Genomic DNA, 16,171 nt, shown 5'->3' on the forward strand with positions numbered 1-16,171 from the left:
GAAAGGCAGGTGTTGAAAAGCCATGAACAGGGGCACAAAGGCAACGTGTGCTGAGGCTTATTCCAGCAGCCTGAGGATTTTTGATCCCTTTTACTTTTAAGCTGATATTATGGCTGAAATATTGTCATGGACTTGATTTTCACTCAAAAGCCAGCTTTTTCCCCTTCCTCCCATCCATGTTGAGTATGCCAATTGTTTTCAGGCCTGGTGTATTTTCCTCCTGTAGTTTTTATTTCCCATCCTTTTCTGGCATTATTCTTCTGTAGTGACTTTCAGAGTAAAACAAGGAGGGACTGTGGAGTAACTTTGTCATAATTTTAGTGATGCAAGGATTTCGAAAGTGGGTTCCTCTTTGGCTGGTAGAAGAAGATGGAAATCACTTGAATCTATCAAAGCCAGAAACTGAGAAGGAAGGGTGTCCCTATTACCCATCCCACCCCCTACCTCCCAGTGGAAAGAATATTTGCATTCAAGTTGGCAGATTTGATTTTGAGGCCTTATGCTGCTGCTCACAGGTGTGTAATTTGGGGCAAGTAAATCAGCTCTTATGGAATCATTTTCCTTATCCATAAAATGAAGGCCTTAGACTAGATGATATTATCTAAGGTGCTTTGTAATTGTCACACTCTAATTCCATAGATATTTTTGTGGTTTTTTTTTTTTTTTTACTTTATTCTATTTGTTTTCTGAAAGGAAAATATGAAATATTTCTATTATGACTATTATTCTCATTATTTGCATGTTTTTTCCTCTTCCAAAATTTAATTGGAACAGCTACAGCAAGGAGATTCAAAACTAGAGAAGAGTCTTAGAGGTCATTAGACTCACTTTCTTATCTTAGAGATGAATAATCTTACATAATATATAGAGCAAGGCTGGGGTTCCAATCTCACCTTAGCTATTTCTTAGTTCTGTGAATCTGTGTAAGTAACCAGATTCTTTCAACCTTTATTTTCTCTCCACCATTTCACCCCAGGTAATAATATTTGTCCCTAAAGATAGTATTCAACATTTACTTTTATAAAACTTTGATTTCCAATTTTTTCTCCTTCCCTCTCTCTATTCTTCCCTCCTCAGGACAATAAGCAATCCAATGTAGATTATACATGTACAAACATATTAAACATATTTTCATATTATTCATGTTGTGAAAAAAGTAGAAAACCATGAGAAAGAAAAAACAAAAAAAGTGAAAATAGTATGTTTCAAAATTCATTCAGACTTCATAGTTCTTTCCTTGGATGTGGATAGTATTTTCCTTTTAAAAAAATTAATGGTATATTATTTTACAAATACAAATTTCAGCATTCATCTTTACAAAACCATGTGTTCAAAATTTTTCTTCCTCTCTTTCCCCCTCCCCAAGGCAGCAAATAAACTGACATAGGTTAAACATGTGCAGTTCTTCTAAAGATATTTCTATATTCATCATGCTGAGAAAAAAAATCAGATCAAATGAGAAAAAACATGAGAAAGGGGAAAAACCCAAACAAATAAACAATAACTGGTGAAAATGCTATGTTTTGATCCAGATTCAATCTTCATAGTTCTCTCTCTAGATGTGGATGACACTTTACATCACAAGTCTATTGAAATTGTCTTGAATCACTTCATTGTGGAAAGAGCCAAGTCCAATGGAGAGTATTTTCCATCATGAAGTCTTTGGAATCATCTTAGATTATTGTGTTGATGAGTAGTTAAGTTTACCAAAATTAATAATCACACAACTCAAACTCTATTTTCTCATCTGTAAAATGGGCTTAACTCACAGTGTGGACCCCAAATGAGATGGTATAAAGTATTTTGCAAAATTGAAAGTGATATATGAATTATTAATCTTTTTCAATAAAGATTTCTGCTTCCATTGCATTAATTAGTTAGGGAAGAACTTGCAAGGTGTAGCCCCAGACAGGTGCAATGAGAAGTTCACTGAATTTGGAGTCAGAGGATCTGTCCAAGTACCAATTCAGCTACTTATGTCACTTTGGGCAAGCCATTTCTCTGTGTCTCATTTTCTTCATCTGTAGAAAATATCAAGATAGGGTTGAATGACCTCTGAAGCCTCTATAATCCTAAGAATTGTCAGTTCTTGTCCCAACCCAAAATATCTGTTACCCCAAAAGTTATCCTGGCATATATCTCACATGCCCTCCTTGATATTAAGCACAAAAGGTTAGAAATATTTCTAAGGATCTCCAGTTTTCCTCAACAACTCAGCTGTGAACCATTCTAAACCTATGTATAAGGACCATCTCAGAATCTGTGACTTTTCATAAAAGGAGAGTGTCATTTATAAGTGTAGGAAAAATGGTTTCAAAGAGAGCTGAGATGATAGAAGGAAGCTTAAGCATTAGTTTATGGATGGTTCTGGACAAAGCAAATGAGAAAATGGAAGGAGAAACAATCAGATGAACCATTGTTAAGTACAGACTCAGAAGGAGAGTAAAAGGATTCACTGTGAGAGAAACAATGTTATTGAAGAGAACAATTTTGTATTTTCTGCTCTATTAGCTATCTGTCTATCCATCATCTACCTATTTATCTATCTATCCATATCTCTATGTATATATTCACACATTTGAGAGAGAGAGAGAGAGAGAGAGAGAGAGAGAGAGAGAGAGAGAGTGAGAGAGAGAGAGAGAGAGAGAGAGAGCGCCATTCTTGCCAAGTTTACTCAGAGTATGGCTCCCTTAAATCACCAGTGCATTTCAGACCCATGTAATCCACATATTTCTGCAAAAACAATAGCTTAAAAATGTTTGTCTCTCTGGCAAATTTCACGTTTAATAAGGTTTTTGAGTTTGCTATTGATAAGCTTCTATATTTCTAGATGGCATTTATACATTAGAAGCCCTAACTATCCATCTTCCTGTGCACTCCCAAACCTTCTCCTTTATCTCCCATATCTTTCCAGACAGACTTTCAGGAAAATTATCACCACCTGGAAAAAAAAAAGAGTAGATGGGACTATATTCTAAAGCCCATGTCCCCAAGCTGCAGGGGTCTTTCTGTCTCAGAGGGAAGAAAAGGGGGACACAGACTTTTCTCAGCCCTTCTCTTTTCCCCATAGACCAGATTGCTTTGATGTAACTGGTTGAGAAACTGGTTTGTTGCAAAATTTCACATGGCAGGGAACTGGATTTATGAAGGGAAATTGATTTCAGTACCCAAAGTCCCTGACCTGCACAGGCTTGTCGGCTATGGGCTTGATCCTATCTGATGTTATATATAAATGTGAAAGAATAAGTATCTTTTTTAGGTTGTGGGTTTTCTTAGTTGGGTGGGACATTAGTTGCTTAAACTAAATGCTGGAGTGTGGATTGGAAGAGGATATAGATGGGTTCCCTTCCTCATCCCTTTGGACATTTTTCCATGAAAGGCTCAGTCAGAAGGGTCCCATCTGCCTTTCAGGAGAGGGTCATGCTCTGTGACTGGTAACATCTGGGTTAGGCCTTATTCATTTTATCACCCAGAATTTCAAAGGACCTTAAGCTTTGGAAATCTGGAAAGGGAAGAGAAGGGGAAAAAAGAATTAGGGAAAAAATATAGAAGGAACGGCTGCCAATCGAGCAGCTCCCTGTCTGCTGTCTGCAGGCTGCTGCTACCCACTCGTTACAATTAAAATGAAGTGTCCGTCAGCGGCTATCTTCTCTGTGTGGCCCATATGTTTCTGAGCTGATACTGTCCGGATTATTCTGTTCAGGGAAACGATAACGGCTGTTTATAACCTTGGCAAAGACTGAGGCCTAATCAGGCTGGAGCACATTTTCACCAACTGGCTGATAACAGGCTGTTAGCAGCCTTATCGCTGGGGAGAGATAGGCCAAAATAACCAGATCTGTGAGCACAGGAGCCCAATCGAGTGGTACACACTCTGGCCCGGCCTTTATTTTTAGATTTCTTTTTCCCTGGCTGCTATCAGGAGGAGCTGAGGAAGGAGGCTGGCTGGGTGGGGATGTGAGCCTGGGTGGGGGTCAGGGTCAGGTAGGGGGGTTAATCAACAGAAGAGGCAGAGGGTCAGTGTGGCGTCCAGGCTCTTGCCTCACTCCAAATGAGGAAAAAGTATATTGACTCGGTCTTAAGAGACAAAGGGAGGGAAGGGAAGTGACTGCCTCTCAGCTAGCCGTTTTCAGTGTTTGGGCCCAATTGCCTATTCCACTGAGTATCTATCTCACCTGCTGTTACAGTTCCCACCCAGACAACCAGGTATGGCTCCTTGATGTTCTAAAGGAAGAGATGAGAAGACCCAGCAGTTTGTACTTGAAGGTTCTTAACTTTTTTTTTTTTTTTTTTTTTTTTTTGTCATGGATTGCTTTAGTAAACATCTATGGACCACTTCTCAGAATACTGTTTTTAAATTCACAAAATAATATATAAGATTACAAAGGAAAGTGATTATATTTTAATAAAGTTATCATAATTCTAAGGAAATAAATTCAGGGACCCTAGATTAATAACTTTTGTATATACTCTTTCCCCACTTAGGGGGCTTTCTCAGCTTTCTCTTTCCTCTCTGTCTCATATCCTTTGCTTTATGCTGTCTCATTTCCCCCTCCCCGGACTATATTCCTACTCAGACCTCACTCGCTGAGTTTCTGTGCTCTCCCTCATGAGATAAACATTGGAGTGGGATAAAGCTGTCCCCTCTGCCTCTGAGGGCTTTCAGTTTTTTGCATCTTTTCTGAACCTTTTCCTCCTCTCTACCATGGCTATAATCCCTGAAGAAAGGGAAGAAGCTGGTGGATTTTCTGTTGTGTTTTGTTTTTCCTTTGTCTCATGGGTTTCTGTGATCAAATAAAGTAACAAAGGCATTACCAAGTGACCAAATCTACTGGTGATGAACTCCTTACCTAGCAACTCTGATCCTTAAAAAAAAGAAGTCAAAGTTTCTGGGACTTTAATCAAAGTATTCACAGTATGACACAATCTGCCAGAACATGAATTCCATTATTAGAGCCTTCCAGAGCTCAAGAATACCTCCATACCATGATGAGACATCAAAGTAGATCTTTGCCAAGTCTTGGCATTTGTGGAGAGTAAATTTATGATGTTCTTCAATTCATAGGTGGATGGATAGTATTGTTTTTGATGAAAAAACAAAGACCGAACCTTGTAGAAAAACAGCATTCTTCTTCACCAATAACAGATTCCAATAATTAATGTTGCATCTGTAAAGAGATAGGGTATATTGTCTGAGAATCTCATGTTTCTTGGAAAAGGTTTTTAAGAAAAGCTCTTTGGTATAGGGATTATCTCTGTATCAAATTAATAGTTAAGCTTGAACTAGAAAGTATTTCAAGGCTTATTATTAGTATTCTCATTTCATTCTCACATATTGATGGACTTCAGGTAGAAGTGGTGGAAGGATAAATTTCAATCTTGTTATTTTACCTTTGATGTTTTATAGAGTATTATGTAAATGAATCGAATGGGTTTTGCAATTGAATATGATTATTATTTTATGTTAATATATACACACTATATATCATTTGATTATTTATTGCATTAATTCTTTGAGGTAGGCATTTGAAGTTTTATAATTATCAATTTATAGATAAGACTTTTAGAGACTGAATTATTTGACCAAAGCCCCTTGGCTATATATAAAAGCCAAATTCTGGCACGTAGTACTAAGAAACTAGCTGCATTCTATTGATGTGATGAGAGTTTGAACAGGAGGCAAAAAAAGCAAGATCACAGAGAAGGCTGAACCAATGAATAATGACTGAACACGGGCAGTAGTGGAGATATGGGCCTAAACTCTAGAGATGGTGAATTTATAGAAAGAGCTGGAAAACCGAATTGGGGATGTGTAGATAGCATTTGTGCCAAACAGAGAATTCTGATCCTCACCCAGATCAGCTGATGTTCACATTTTTAATTTTAAATCTTTATTATCTTAAAGCACTTGGGAAGGGGTATTCTATCCCACTCTATCCCAAATAATAACACATATAACATAATAATAACACAATAACATGTGGTTGTTTACATGGTGAATAACTTTTGTCTCCCCAAAACTGAAAGAGAAATGGAGGCTGGTGGTGAGGGAGAGAGGAGAAAGGGAGAATGATGAGTGGGGAGGGGTCGAGAAGTAATGTACTTCCCAGCTCTACACAGGTTGTAGGAGTCACAGAAGGCAGCAAAAAAAAACAAAAAACAAAAAACAAAAAAAACATTATTGCCATTATAATGCTAATCTATTTACAAAGCCTTCTTTATTCATTAATCTTTGAATAGCAGAACCACTCAGAGAGGCTGAAATAAAAACCACCTGTGCCCATTGGGGGCAGGGATAGGAGAGAAACAGAGACAGAAACAGAGACACCCAGAGACAGAGAGACAGAGAGAGACTGAGAAGGAGAGGAGAGGGAGGGAGAGAGAGACAGATCGAGGGAGAGATTGAGGAAGGGAGGGAGAAATGATACTTTAAAACTGGAAAAGAGAAAATTAAATGTAAACAGAGAGATTTAAAAATCAACTTTTTGTCATTCTTATCTATTCTTATCTATAAATTGTGATCCAAGTATAGATTATTGCTTGAGTGCAAATTGGTTGGTCTACTAGCAAATATATATGGGGAAAATATTAAACAAAATTATATACAAATTAATACAGGGAGCCTTTTGTACAAAATTATTATTTTTAAAATGTTTATTAATGCAGCAAAAATTAGTGACTTTTAAATTCATTGATAATAAAATGTTTTGTTATTTTAAATCCAATTCAAAATATTTTTAGAGTATTAAACATAGGAGAGAACTTAGATACCATCTAATATTCCCTAATTGTTATTCGTTTAAAAAAATTAATTAGGGTTCCAACCAACACACTTGGATTTGTTTCTTATGATCAGATGACAAGCTAGTCACTTTAAATCTTGCCTAATATGAACTAAAACAAATCACTACTGCCATGTAGTAAACACATTTTTCTTTTATTTTTTAATTAATAAGCATTTATTTTCTCTCCTCATCTGTTTCCACTGGCCATATCCAAAATTACATGTCTCATTCTGACCTTGAATATATCACCTCTCTGTTAGGAAAGTCATGTGGAATTGTGGTTGGATATTGTATTGATCAGCGTTCTTAAGTCTTTTAAAGTTAGCATAGATATTTAACATAGGCACTGAGAAAGAGTAATATATGGTCACAAGACCTGAAGCAGTCAGAAAGGCCTCAGAGTTAAGTTGTTCCTTTTGCCCTCAGTAACATGATATTTTGAGTTGACCAAATGACAATGGAATGGATCAGCCATCATTGGATGCATTTGGGCATATGATTATAAGTCCGTTAATAGAAGAGTAATTGGAAACTTAGAGTAACCAAAATAAGAATTGTAGAGAAGGGACTCTGGATCCTAATCTTGTCTTTCTTCATTTGATGCAACTGAGGTACAGAGAATGTTTATGGCTCTCTCATGATGATATAGTGTACTCTTTCTATTTCACTACACTATCCTCCAGTTGGCACAGTGGTTATTTGGTATATGTGCACATATGTGAGCTCCCTGTCATGCACATATGCCAGAAAACATTCTCATTAACTCACATTTACTTATTGGATTCTGTTGAAGTTGCTGTAGAATTCCCTTTCTTGGAAATTTGAAACAACATAGATGGCCTGGTTTAGAATGAAAGGCATAGATGCTGTAAGATAATTTACTATTTTTTGGTTTCCCAAAAGATTATGACAGGATTCTCTAGGAGTTCTCTGAACTCATAAAATCATAAGCCTGAATTAAAAAAAATTACAAAAATGATAAGGTGGCCCATTTAAAATAGGCCGCAATTTAATTCAAAAATGCATTTTAGGGGGCAGCTCGGTGGCGCAGTGGATAGAGCACCAGCCTTGAATTCAGGAGGACCGCAGTTCAAATCTGGTCTCAGACACTTAACACTTCCTAGCTGTGTGACCCTGAGCGAGTCACTTAACCCCAGCCTCAGGGGGGGAAAAATGCACTTTAGTCGGCTTTATACTGGGTTAAACTGTTTTTTTTTTTTTCCATTCATTTATTCATTGGGTGTATTTATATTGCAGGCTACTTAGACCTTACTCTATCCTATCCTGTTATCTTCCTTGCTGTTCATTATTCTCTTTCTTCCAACACTGGTTATTTTCATTGGTAATTCCTGATACCTGGAATGCTCTCCCTCTTCATCTTCATGTCTTGGTTTCCTTCAAGTCCCAATTAAAATCTTATTTTCTATAAGAAGACTTTCTTGCTCCCTCTTAAAGCTAGCCCCTTCCTTTAATTGATAATCTCCAATTTATCCTATATATGTGTGGTGTAAGGGCAGCTAAGTGGCTTAGTGAATAGAGTTTGCAGTCAGGAAGACCTGAGTTCAGATCCAATTTCAGACCCTTAATTGTGTGATCCTGAGCAAGGCACTTAACCCTGTTTGTCTTAGTTTTCTTATCTGTAAAATGTGTTGGAGAAGGAAAGACCAAATCACTTCAACATCTTTGCTAAGAAAACCCCAAATGGAGTCTCAAGACTTGGACACCACTAAAACAATCCAAAAATATCAAAATTGTACGTTTATACATAATTGTTTATGATGTTGTCTACTTCTTTATACCATGAGCTCATAGGAGTTCATAGAGCTTGAGAGGTTTTGTGTTATTTTGTACTGGTAACCATTTACGTTCTGACTTGCTTCCTGGGGAAGTTAGTGTTAAATAGCTTTGAAATCTTTTCAGTTCATCAATGTTGTCCCTTTGTAGAAAAGGTAAGGATTTTTTTTTCTTCCTAATGTTAGTGAAGGATCAAAGTTGGTTGTCCATAAAAAATTATCTATTTCTCTGAGCAGGTCCTTAGATGGCTTGATGTAGTAACAGCAATTCAATTTTATAGAGAACTTTTAGGTTTACAGAACATTGTCCACATGATAGCTTATGATATAGGTACTGGGAGTATTATATCTCCATTTTAGATTAAAATAAACAAAAGCCAAAGACTTAGAAAGGGTTAAATGACTTGTCCATGATCACAAACCTAGTGTTAGAACTATATCAAACTGTTCCACTATACTTCCTATAATTCTATCCTGTCTCTTCTAGCTGACTTTACTTTTATTAACTGTAGCAGGGATCAATGGCATTAAATTGATTTTAAGAAATGGGAGTTAATTTTTTACCTTGATTGAGAGCTGAGTTAGGAATAATGTTTTGGGTTGCCCTATACAATCTGGTGTGTTTTTTGTTTGTTTTTGTTGTTATTAGTCTCACTAGGACTTTGAAGTATAACTTCATAACTTTCTCTGCCCTAGAATTTGTGTCTCAATGAACCCAAAAAGCTCATTGAGAACTTGTACTATACAAATGAATTGAGAACTAGTCTCTGAGAACTCTGATATAGTTTCTCGTTCTCGATCTGTGAGCCTTTCGGTCCTCCCTAGCAGTGTCTCATGAATCTATTGATGGTTTCAGGATGCATCTGTTGATAGTTTGGATCATAGCAGCTAGTTACCCTTGAATATGGATTAGCATCCTGATTTTGTTAAAGCTTTAGAACTTAACGACCTCCAGAACATCCCCCCCACAAAAATGTTCCAAGGAAACAGCCTGCCAAGATTGACTGGTGATCACCCTAGAGGGGATGATGATCCTCAATGATGGGTGAAGGTAATCAGTAGGGATTAAAGTAAATGATGCTGAAAAGAGAGGAGGAAAAAGGACTTGTGAATATCCATAAAATGTTTTATCTGAACTTTGGTCTGTTTATGAAGAAAGTTAGATTAAATGTTCTCTAAGGTACCTTCCTATTTCTAAGATTCTGTGACCTGGATACTCCAGTATGTGATCACCTGCCTCAGAATTTCAGGACGGGATATAGTCAACTCCTCAGAACTCTCATTGGTCTGTTGAAATCAGAGGGTTCTGGTCTTTGCATCATTCACTTAGTGCTTTTATATGCTTTCTCTTTCCTTCTTCCTCTCTTTTTTTCTCCTCCCTTCATCCCTTTTTCATCCATTTCTTCTCTGAAATTATAACCAGTATAAACCTATTGTCTTCTTGGGCATACCAGAGTAGCAATATAGAAGGGTCACAATCTCAGCAGGGAAGAGTTGTTCTAAATAACAAAATTGTAATTTTAATTGAGATGCATGATCTTCAGAGGCACGTGACTGGCATATTTGGTTCATTAAAAATGAAGACATTCTGCTTATGAATTATGTTAGCAAGATGCTTTAAGATCTTGTGAAAAATGGTGTGCGTAGTGACTGCCAAGTAGTGTTTTTATGTGTGTGTCTGTGAACATCACCCACTGAACTATGTAATCTAATGGCACTTTATATTCAAGAGAATGTCTTTTATTCTTAGATCTCAAAGCCCCTGTTTCCTGTGAGTGAAGTATACAGCACAATCTCATGTTACATAGCTAAGGAAGTCTCAAAACAGAAAAAAGGATAGAATTCAAACAATAACATATATCAAATGGGTTTCTTACTCATTTTTTGCTGTTGTTATGGATTCTTTTTGGCATACTAGTAAAGATTTTAGACTACTCCTTAGAATTCCATTTTTAAATTCATAAAATAGATATAATTACAAATAAAACTAATTTTACTGAATTACAGCTGTCAATATACACACATATACATATATTTATACATATTTAGATAGATATATGTATATAATGTGAGTCTTGGTGTAAAACAGGTAAAACTTGTCAATCAATTAACAAATGTTTATTGAACACCTGCTCTATCCTGTTAGGTACTGTGGGGGATATACAATAACTAAAAAACAGAACACCTCCCTTTGATGGCCTTAAAATAGAATCAAGGAGTCAAGACTGATGTGTCAATCAAAGCATCAATCAAAAGCATTTATCATGAACCTACTATGTGTCACACTCTGATAGATATTAGGGTATAAAGACAAAAAGACACAATTCTGATTCTCATAAGTGTTTATATTCTCTCAGGAGAGACAATGCACATACATATATATGTGCAGAACAAATATTGGATAGGACAAATTCAAAATAAATTCAGGGTAGTTAAGGAGAAAGGCACTAGTAGTTGAGACAATCAGGAAAGCTAAGCACCAAAGTTAGTGTTAAAGCTTCATCTGGAAGGATTTGAGGGATTCCAGGAGACAGAAATGAGGGCATCCCAAGCCAATAGAATGCTCAGGATAAAGGCACAGAGAGAAGAGCTGGAGTGCATTGTGTAAGAAGCAAAGAGAAGGAGAGTTTGATTGGATTAAACATGTGGGGAAGGGAGTCATTAAATTGAGGTTTGGAGGATACGTCAAGGTTGTGAAGGGCTTTAAAAGCCAAACAGAGCAGCTTCTCTTCTGTCCTAGAGAAAGCAGTGGATTTCATTGAATAGAGGAGTGACATAGTCAGTTGTGCACTTGGGGAAAATCATTTTGGCAGCTGTGTGGAGGGTGATTGGACCAGAGAGAGATTGAAGCAGGAAAACCAATGCCGGTGGTCCTGCTGGAGCACTGTAAAAGTTCAGATGTGAGATAATAAGGATCTGAACTGAGACAATGGTTGTGAGTAAAAAGGAGTTGTATGGCAGTGAGGGTGCATAGATAGAAACAGCAAGATTTGGCAATTGCTTAAATGTGAAGAACAGGAGAGAGCAAATAGCTGAGCATAAAACTGTTGAAAACTGAGCGCCTGAAAGAAAATTGCATTTCTATTTAATTTTACATTTTTAAGTACTTAATGGGAAAAGGGCACTTCTTGACTCCTTGGGTTCAGTAATGTGTCACTCAAGATCTGATTCCTTTTCCTTCCTCTTCTACTCCTTGTCCAATTTGGAGGGTTCTGCTTCTAACTAGGTGATCACTTTATAATTCTTAATTCAGTATGGAAATGTGAGCTATTATTGCTGTTTCCACCACCTCAAACGCTAATATCAAGGTGGCCTTAATGTTTCTTTTGTAGCCTATGAAATGACAACCTTTTCCTCAACTGTCAGGGTATAGACTCATAGATGTAGCAAGAAAAAAAGTACTGCTTCAACTTCCCAATGTAACCCCTCCTCTCTTAGATTATGCTCTGCTTAGGATTTTTGGGCAGGTGTTCAAATAAATAATGGAGCTAAAAATACTTTTTGCAGCAGCTGGGAGTTCTTTTGAGTAGCTCTGGGATAGTAGGAATATAGCGTCCCAGCTCCTTGGGCAGGTGTGTGTTAGCTCCACAAAGTTAGAACAAACACACTCTAGCTATGTTCCCTACGTGGGCCAGGGTCTCATTTCCAACAGAGAAACAAAATGAAGCATTTATTTCATCCACCCCTTGGCTAGAAACCAGTGTGCTTTGGTAAAACCATTAGAGAGAGATACCCTAACTCAAAAAACACACAAATCAGCCTCCACTAGGGGGAGTCTATTTTTTATGTTTTGGCTTTTGGTTTGGTTAGGTTTTTTAGGTAATTGATTCAAAAATGACTATTCTGTGTATCCCTTAATCCCTCTCAACCCAATGGCTCACTAGATGCACAAAATAGAACTACAAGAGGAAGAAGGATCTTAGTTGCAAAAGAAATATTAAGGGGACCACTATACCACTAATTATTTTATCTTTGTCTGTCCTTTCACCCATTTGTTTCCTTTCTGTGCCTCTAGATGTGGCCACAAACACAGAAATGTGATAGTTCTCTTGCTTCTTTGCTTGGGCAAAGTAATCACAAAGAATTTGGTTTGTCTTTTGCAAAAGCAGCAATGGAAATGAAGCTATCTCTGGGGCAAAAAACACCAGCTGCTTTGCACTGTCTTAAGGTATAGCCTGGTGAAAATATGCTGCAGTTATTGGCAAAGGAGAATGACAACTTGGGTTGAACACCAGTGGAGTTTTCAGTTGAAATTTGTCTGATCTTTTTCATGGGTTAACTCTGATGCACGTTTTTGGCATAGACCTGATAGATGTCAGGAACGAATCATTGTGTGTATCCTTAACACAGTACTGCACAACCTAGCTCTTTTTATCATCCTATTGTGTGTGTTGGGGTTAGGGATAATAATTCCCAAGCTATTGATTCAACTCATCCAGGCCATCACCTTTTAAGATTTCTGGTCAACCCTGATCATAGCCAGGTAAGACCAAAGATATTTGATGTTTAAGGGTGTTTTGTGTATCTCCCTACCCCATCCTTGGGCCAAAATGATAGAAATTCTGGGAAATCCTATCAATTTAGCAGGATGTAGTTTTGAAGAGGGAGAAATCTGTCGTAAACTTTCAAATCGAAAAGAAAGTAAACTGCTGTGACTTTGGAGTAAGCATGATTTTTTGGCTCATGGCTTTTGCTCTCTTAAGCTGAGATTGTCATAGAATCTTAGAATCGGAAGGGACTTTCCAGGCCATATAAGACTGTTAGGGGATTAAAAATAAATAAATAAATCCTGCAGTGCACTCGGATTTATTCTAAAAGGAGGAGCTAGTCCCAGAGGATCTGGCCAAATGATAGTTTTTAGATGATAATGAAAATGTTATAGAATGTCACCCAGCCGTATACCCTGGGCAATGATCCCGTCAACTTCACTAAGTGGAACAAGTTAGTGTTATAGGGTGTTGCTACAAGTTGGATAAGAAAACCTTCAAAGAAGTACTGATCTGTGAAAGGAAACTGTTGCACTATCCTAGGAGCAAGTGGCTTTCCTCCTGCTTCAGGGAGAAGCATTTATTAAACATCCACTATGTGCCAGGCACTATGACCACACTGGGAATATAAAATGCCAGGAAAGAGAAACTGGTTCTTTACCCTATTTTCTTACTCATCGGTAAATTTAAGGCTTTGGAACTAGGTGAACTCTAAGCTGCCTTTCATCTCTAATTTGTGATCCTTTATTGAATCCTGTTAAGAAAGACCCTTTGAGGCGGAGCCAAGATGGCGGAGAGGAAACACACGACTCAGTGAAAGTCCTCACTCCCTCACAACCAATTAGATAAATTAAGTCTCAAAATTAGCTCAGGATTGATAGATATCACAAGGACTGGAAGCACGACTTACCAGCTGAAGAGAATCTGGAGTTTCAACAGGAAAGGTCAGTTCTCAGGGGAGGAATAAGAGACCAGCACAGACGGTGGGGTAGGGGCACACTGCGCCCATTGCGCTGGGAGGGGCTCTGGGATCAGAGAAGCCACTGAGGTAAAGGAATCTGGCACAGGCTGTTAGCTCTTCTCTGCTAATTATTTAGCAGTTCAGAAGAGAAAGCCAAAATATTTTAGGACTCAGATTGGATTTTCCCCGGACCCTGGGGGTGACTCAGGCACCAGGGGGTGTGGCCTCAGCTACCTCCTGAGAATAGTTAAGAGACTGACAAGTGGGTGGATACGGCCCAAGGCAACACACACGGCCTAGCTTAGCTGGAGGGAGTGGAACTCAGCTCCAGGAAGTCCCAGAGAAGCGGAACCTTTGAACTAGGGACCGCGGTTTCTGGAAGACACTTCCAGTTTGAGCGCAGGGGCTTCTTACGTCACCTGCTGCAGACACCCACTCCCCACCCGGACACATAGCCTGGGCTTCCTGCAGTCTTCACTATTCTACGCCCTCGAAGCACAGCAGTGCTAATCACCTCTGAGGCGCTTCCAGGGAGGGGGTGGGGAACTCTCTCCCAGAGCTCTCTCTTAGCTCGGGCTCAGGGGCCGCTGCATCAATCCAGTCTGGGAGGAAGCTGGTAAAGAAGTAAATAATTTCCTACCCCAGAGACAGACCCCAAAAGATTTTTTTAAGTATGAGCAAAAAAGCTAGAAAAACCATAGATTCCTTCTATACAGAGAAAGAACGGGTGTCCAACCCCGAGGAAGTTGACAGCAGAGAATCAGATAACAACCTAAAGGGGAACGATTCCTGCCCCCCATCACATAACTCTCTCCTAGAAGAAGCTCTTAAGAAACTGAGGGAGATCGAAGAAAAATGGGGCAAGGAAAGGGAAGTTATGATAGAGAATAACAATGTCCTGAAATTGGAGTTGGAAAAAATAAAGAATTCACAGGAGATGCAGGGAAACAAAATTAGTGAATTAGAAAAGGTTAAAAAAACACAGGAAAGTAGGATTTCTGAATTGGAAAAGATAAAAAAGTCTCAAGAAAATAGAATTTCTGAATTGGAAAAAGAAAATAATTCTCAAAAAAAAAAAATTAGGGAAATGGAAAAAAACTCAATAGAGCAAAATAATTCATTTAAAAACGAAATTGGGCATTTACAAAAAGAACTAAAAACTGTGAAAGAAGAAAATAACTCCTTAAAAGTCAGGATGGAACAAATAGAAATGAATGATTCACAGAGAACCCAAGAATCAGTCAAACAAAACAAAAAAAATGAGAAGCTGGAGAACAACGTCAAATACTTACTGGGAAAATCTATAGACCTGGAAAATAGATCTAGGAGAGATAATCTGCGGATTATTGGACTTCCAGAAAACTATGACCAAAAAAAGAGCCTAGATTCTATTTTACAGGAAATTATCAAAGAGAACTGTCCAGAGATAATAGAAACAGAAGGGAAAGTAGATGTGGAAAGAATTCATCGAACTCCTTCTGAAATAGACCCTAAAAAAAGAACACCACGGAATATTGTGGCTAAGCTGCAGAATTACCACACAAAGGAGAAAATCCTGCAAGCAGCTAGAAAAAAACAATTTAAATACCAAGGTGCCACAATAAGGGTCACCCAAGATCTGGCTGCCTCCACATTAAAAGATAGAAGGGCCTGGAACCTGATATTCCGAAAGGCAAAAGATCAAGGACTGCAACCAAGAATGAACTACCCAGCTAAGTTTAGCATCTTTTTCCATGGAAGAAGATGGTCATTCAATGAAACAGAGGAATTCTATATGTTTCTAAGAAGAAAGACCCTTTAAGGTTAAAGGGGATGTCTAGGACAAGTGTAGATTCTTCTTGCTCTAGAGTTATTATCCTATGAGTCTGGAGTCCTGCTTGTGGAAAAGATAAGATAATAGGAAATGGAGGACCAGCAACTATTCCATCAAAACACCTGATCTGAACAGCCTTTGGAGGTATTGAACCTTGTGACCAGAGCCTCTTTTATATTCTTACACCTGGCTGCTTTCCTCATTCTCTGCAATCCAGTAAAATAGGCCTCTTTGCTGTCCATCTCCCAAATCCAAATGCTTTCCTTGGCTTTTCCCCTTCCTGAAATTCTCTCCCTTCTCCGACCTTCCTTTCTGTTTCAGGTAAAGTGACC

The 16,171-nt window shown here is 38.1% G+C and overlaps 1 protein-coding gene and 1 long non-coding RNA gene across 3 annotated transcripts in view; one reads left to right on the top strand and one right to left on the bottom strand.

Annotated features, from left to right (window-relative positions):
- Window positions 1–16,171, top strand: part of PBX1 (PBX homeobox 1) — a 310,501-nt gene that overhangs the window by 158,303 nt on the left and 136,027 nt on the right. The gene's annotated exons all lie outside the window — the stretch shown is intronic.
- LOC141541893 (uncharacterized) lies at window positions 652–4,252 on the bottom strand. Its single transcript, XR_012481933.1, has 2 exons — window positions 4,176–4,252; window positions 652–2,021 (listed from the first exon to the last, which is right to left on the bottom strand). It is a non-coding gene; the product is annotated as an uncharacterized LOC141541893 (long non-coding RNA).

This window comes from Sminthopsis crassicaudata, chromosome 4 (assembly GCF_048593235.1).
Source record: "Sminthopsis crassicaudata isolate SCR6 chromosome 4, ASM4859323v1, whole genome shotgun sequence".
NCBI classification, from domain to species: domain Eukaryota; kingdom Metazoa; phylum Chordata; class Mammalia; order Dasyuromorphia; family Dasyuridae; genus Sminthopsis; species Sminthopsis crassicaudata.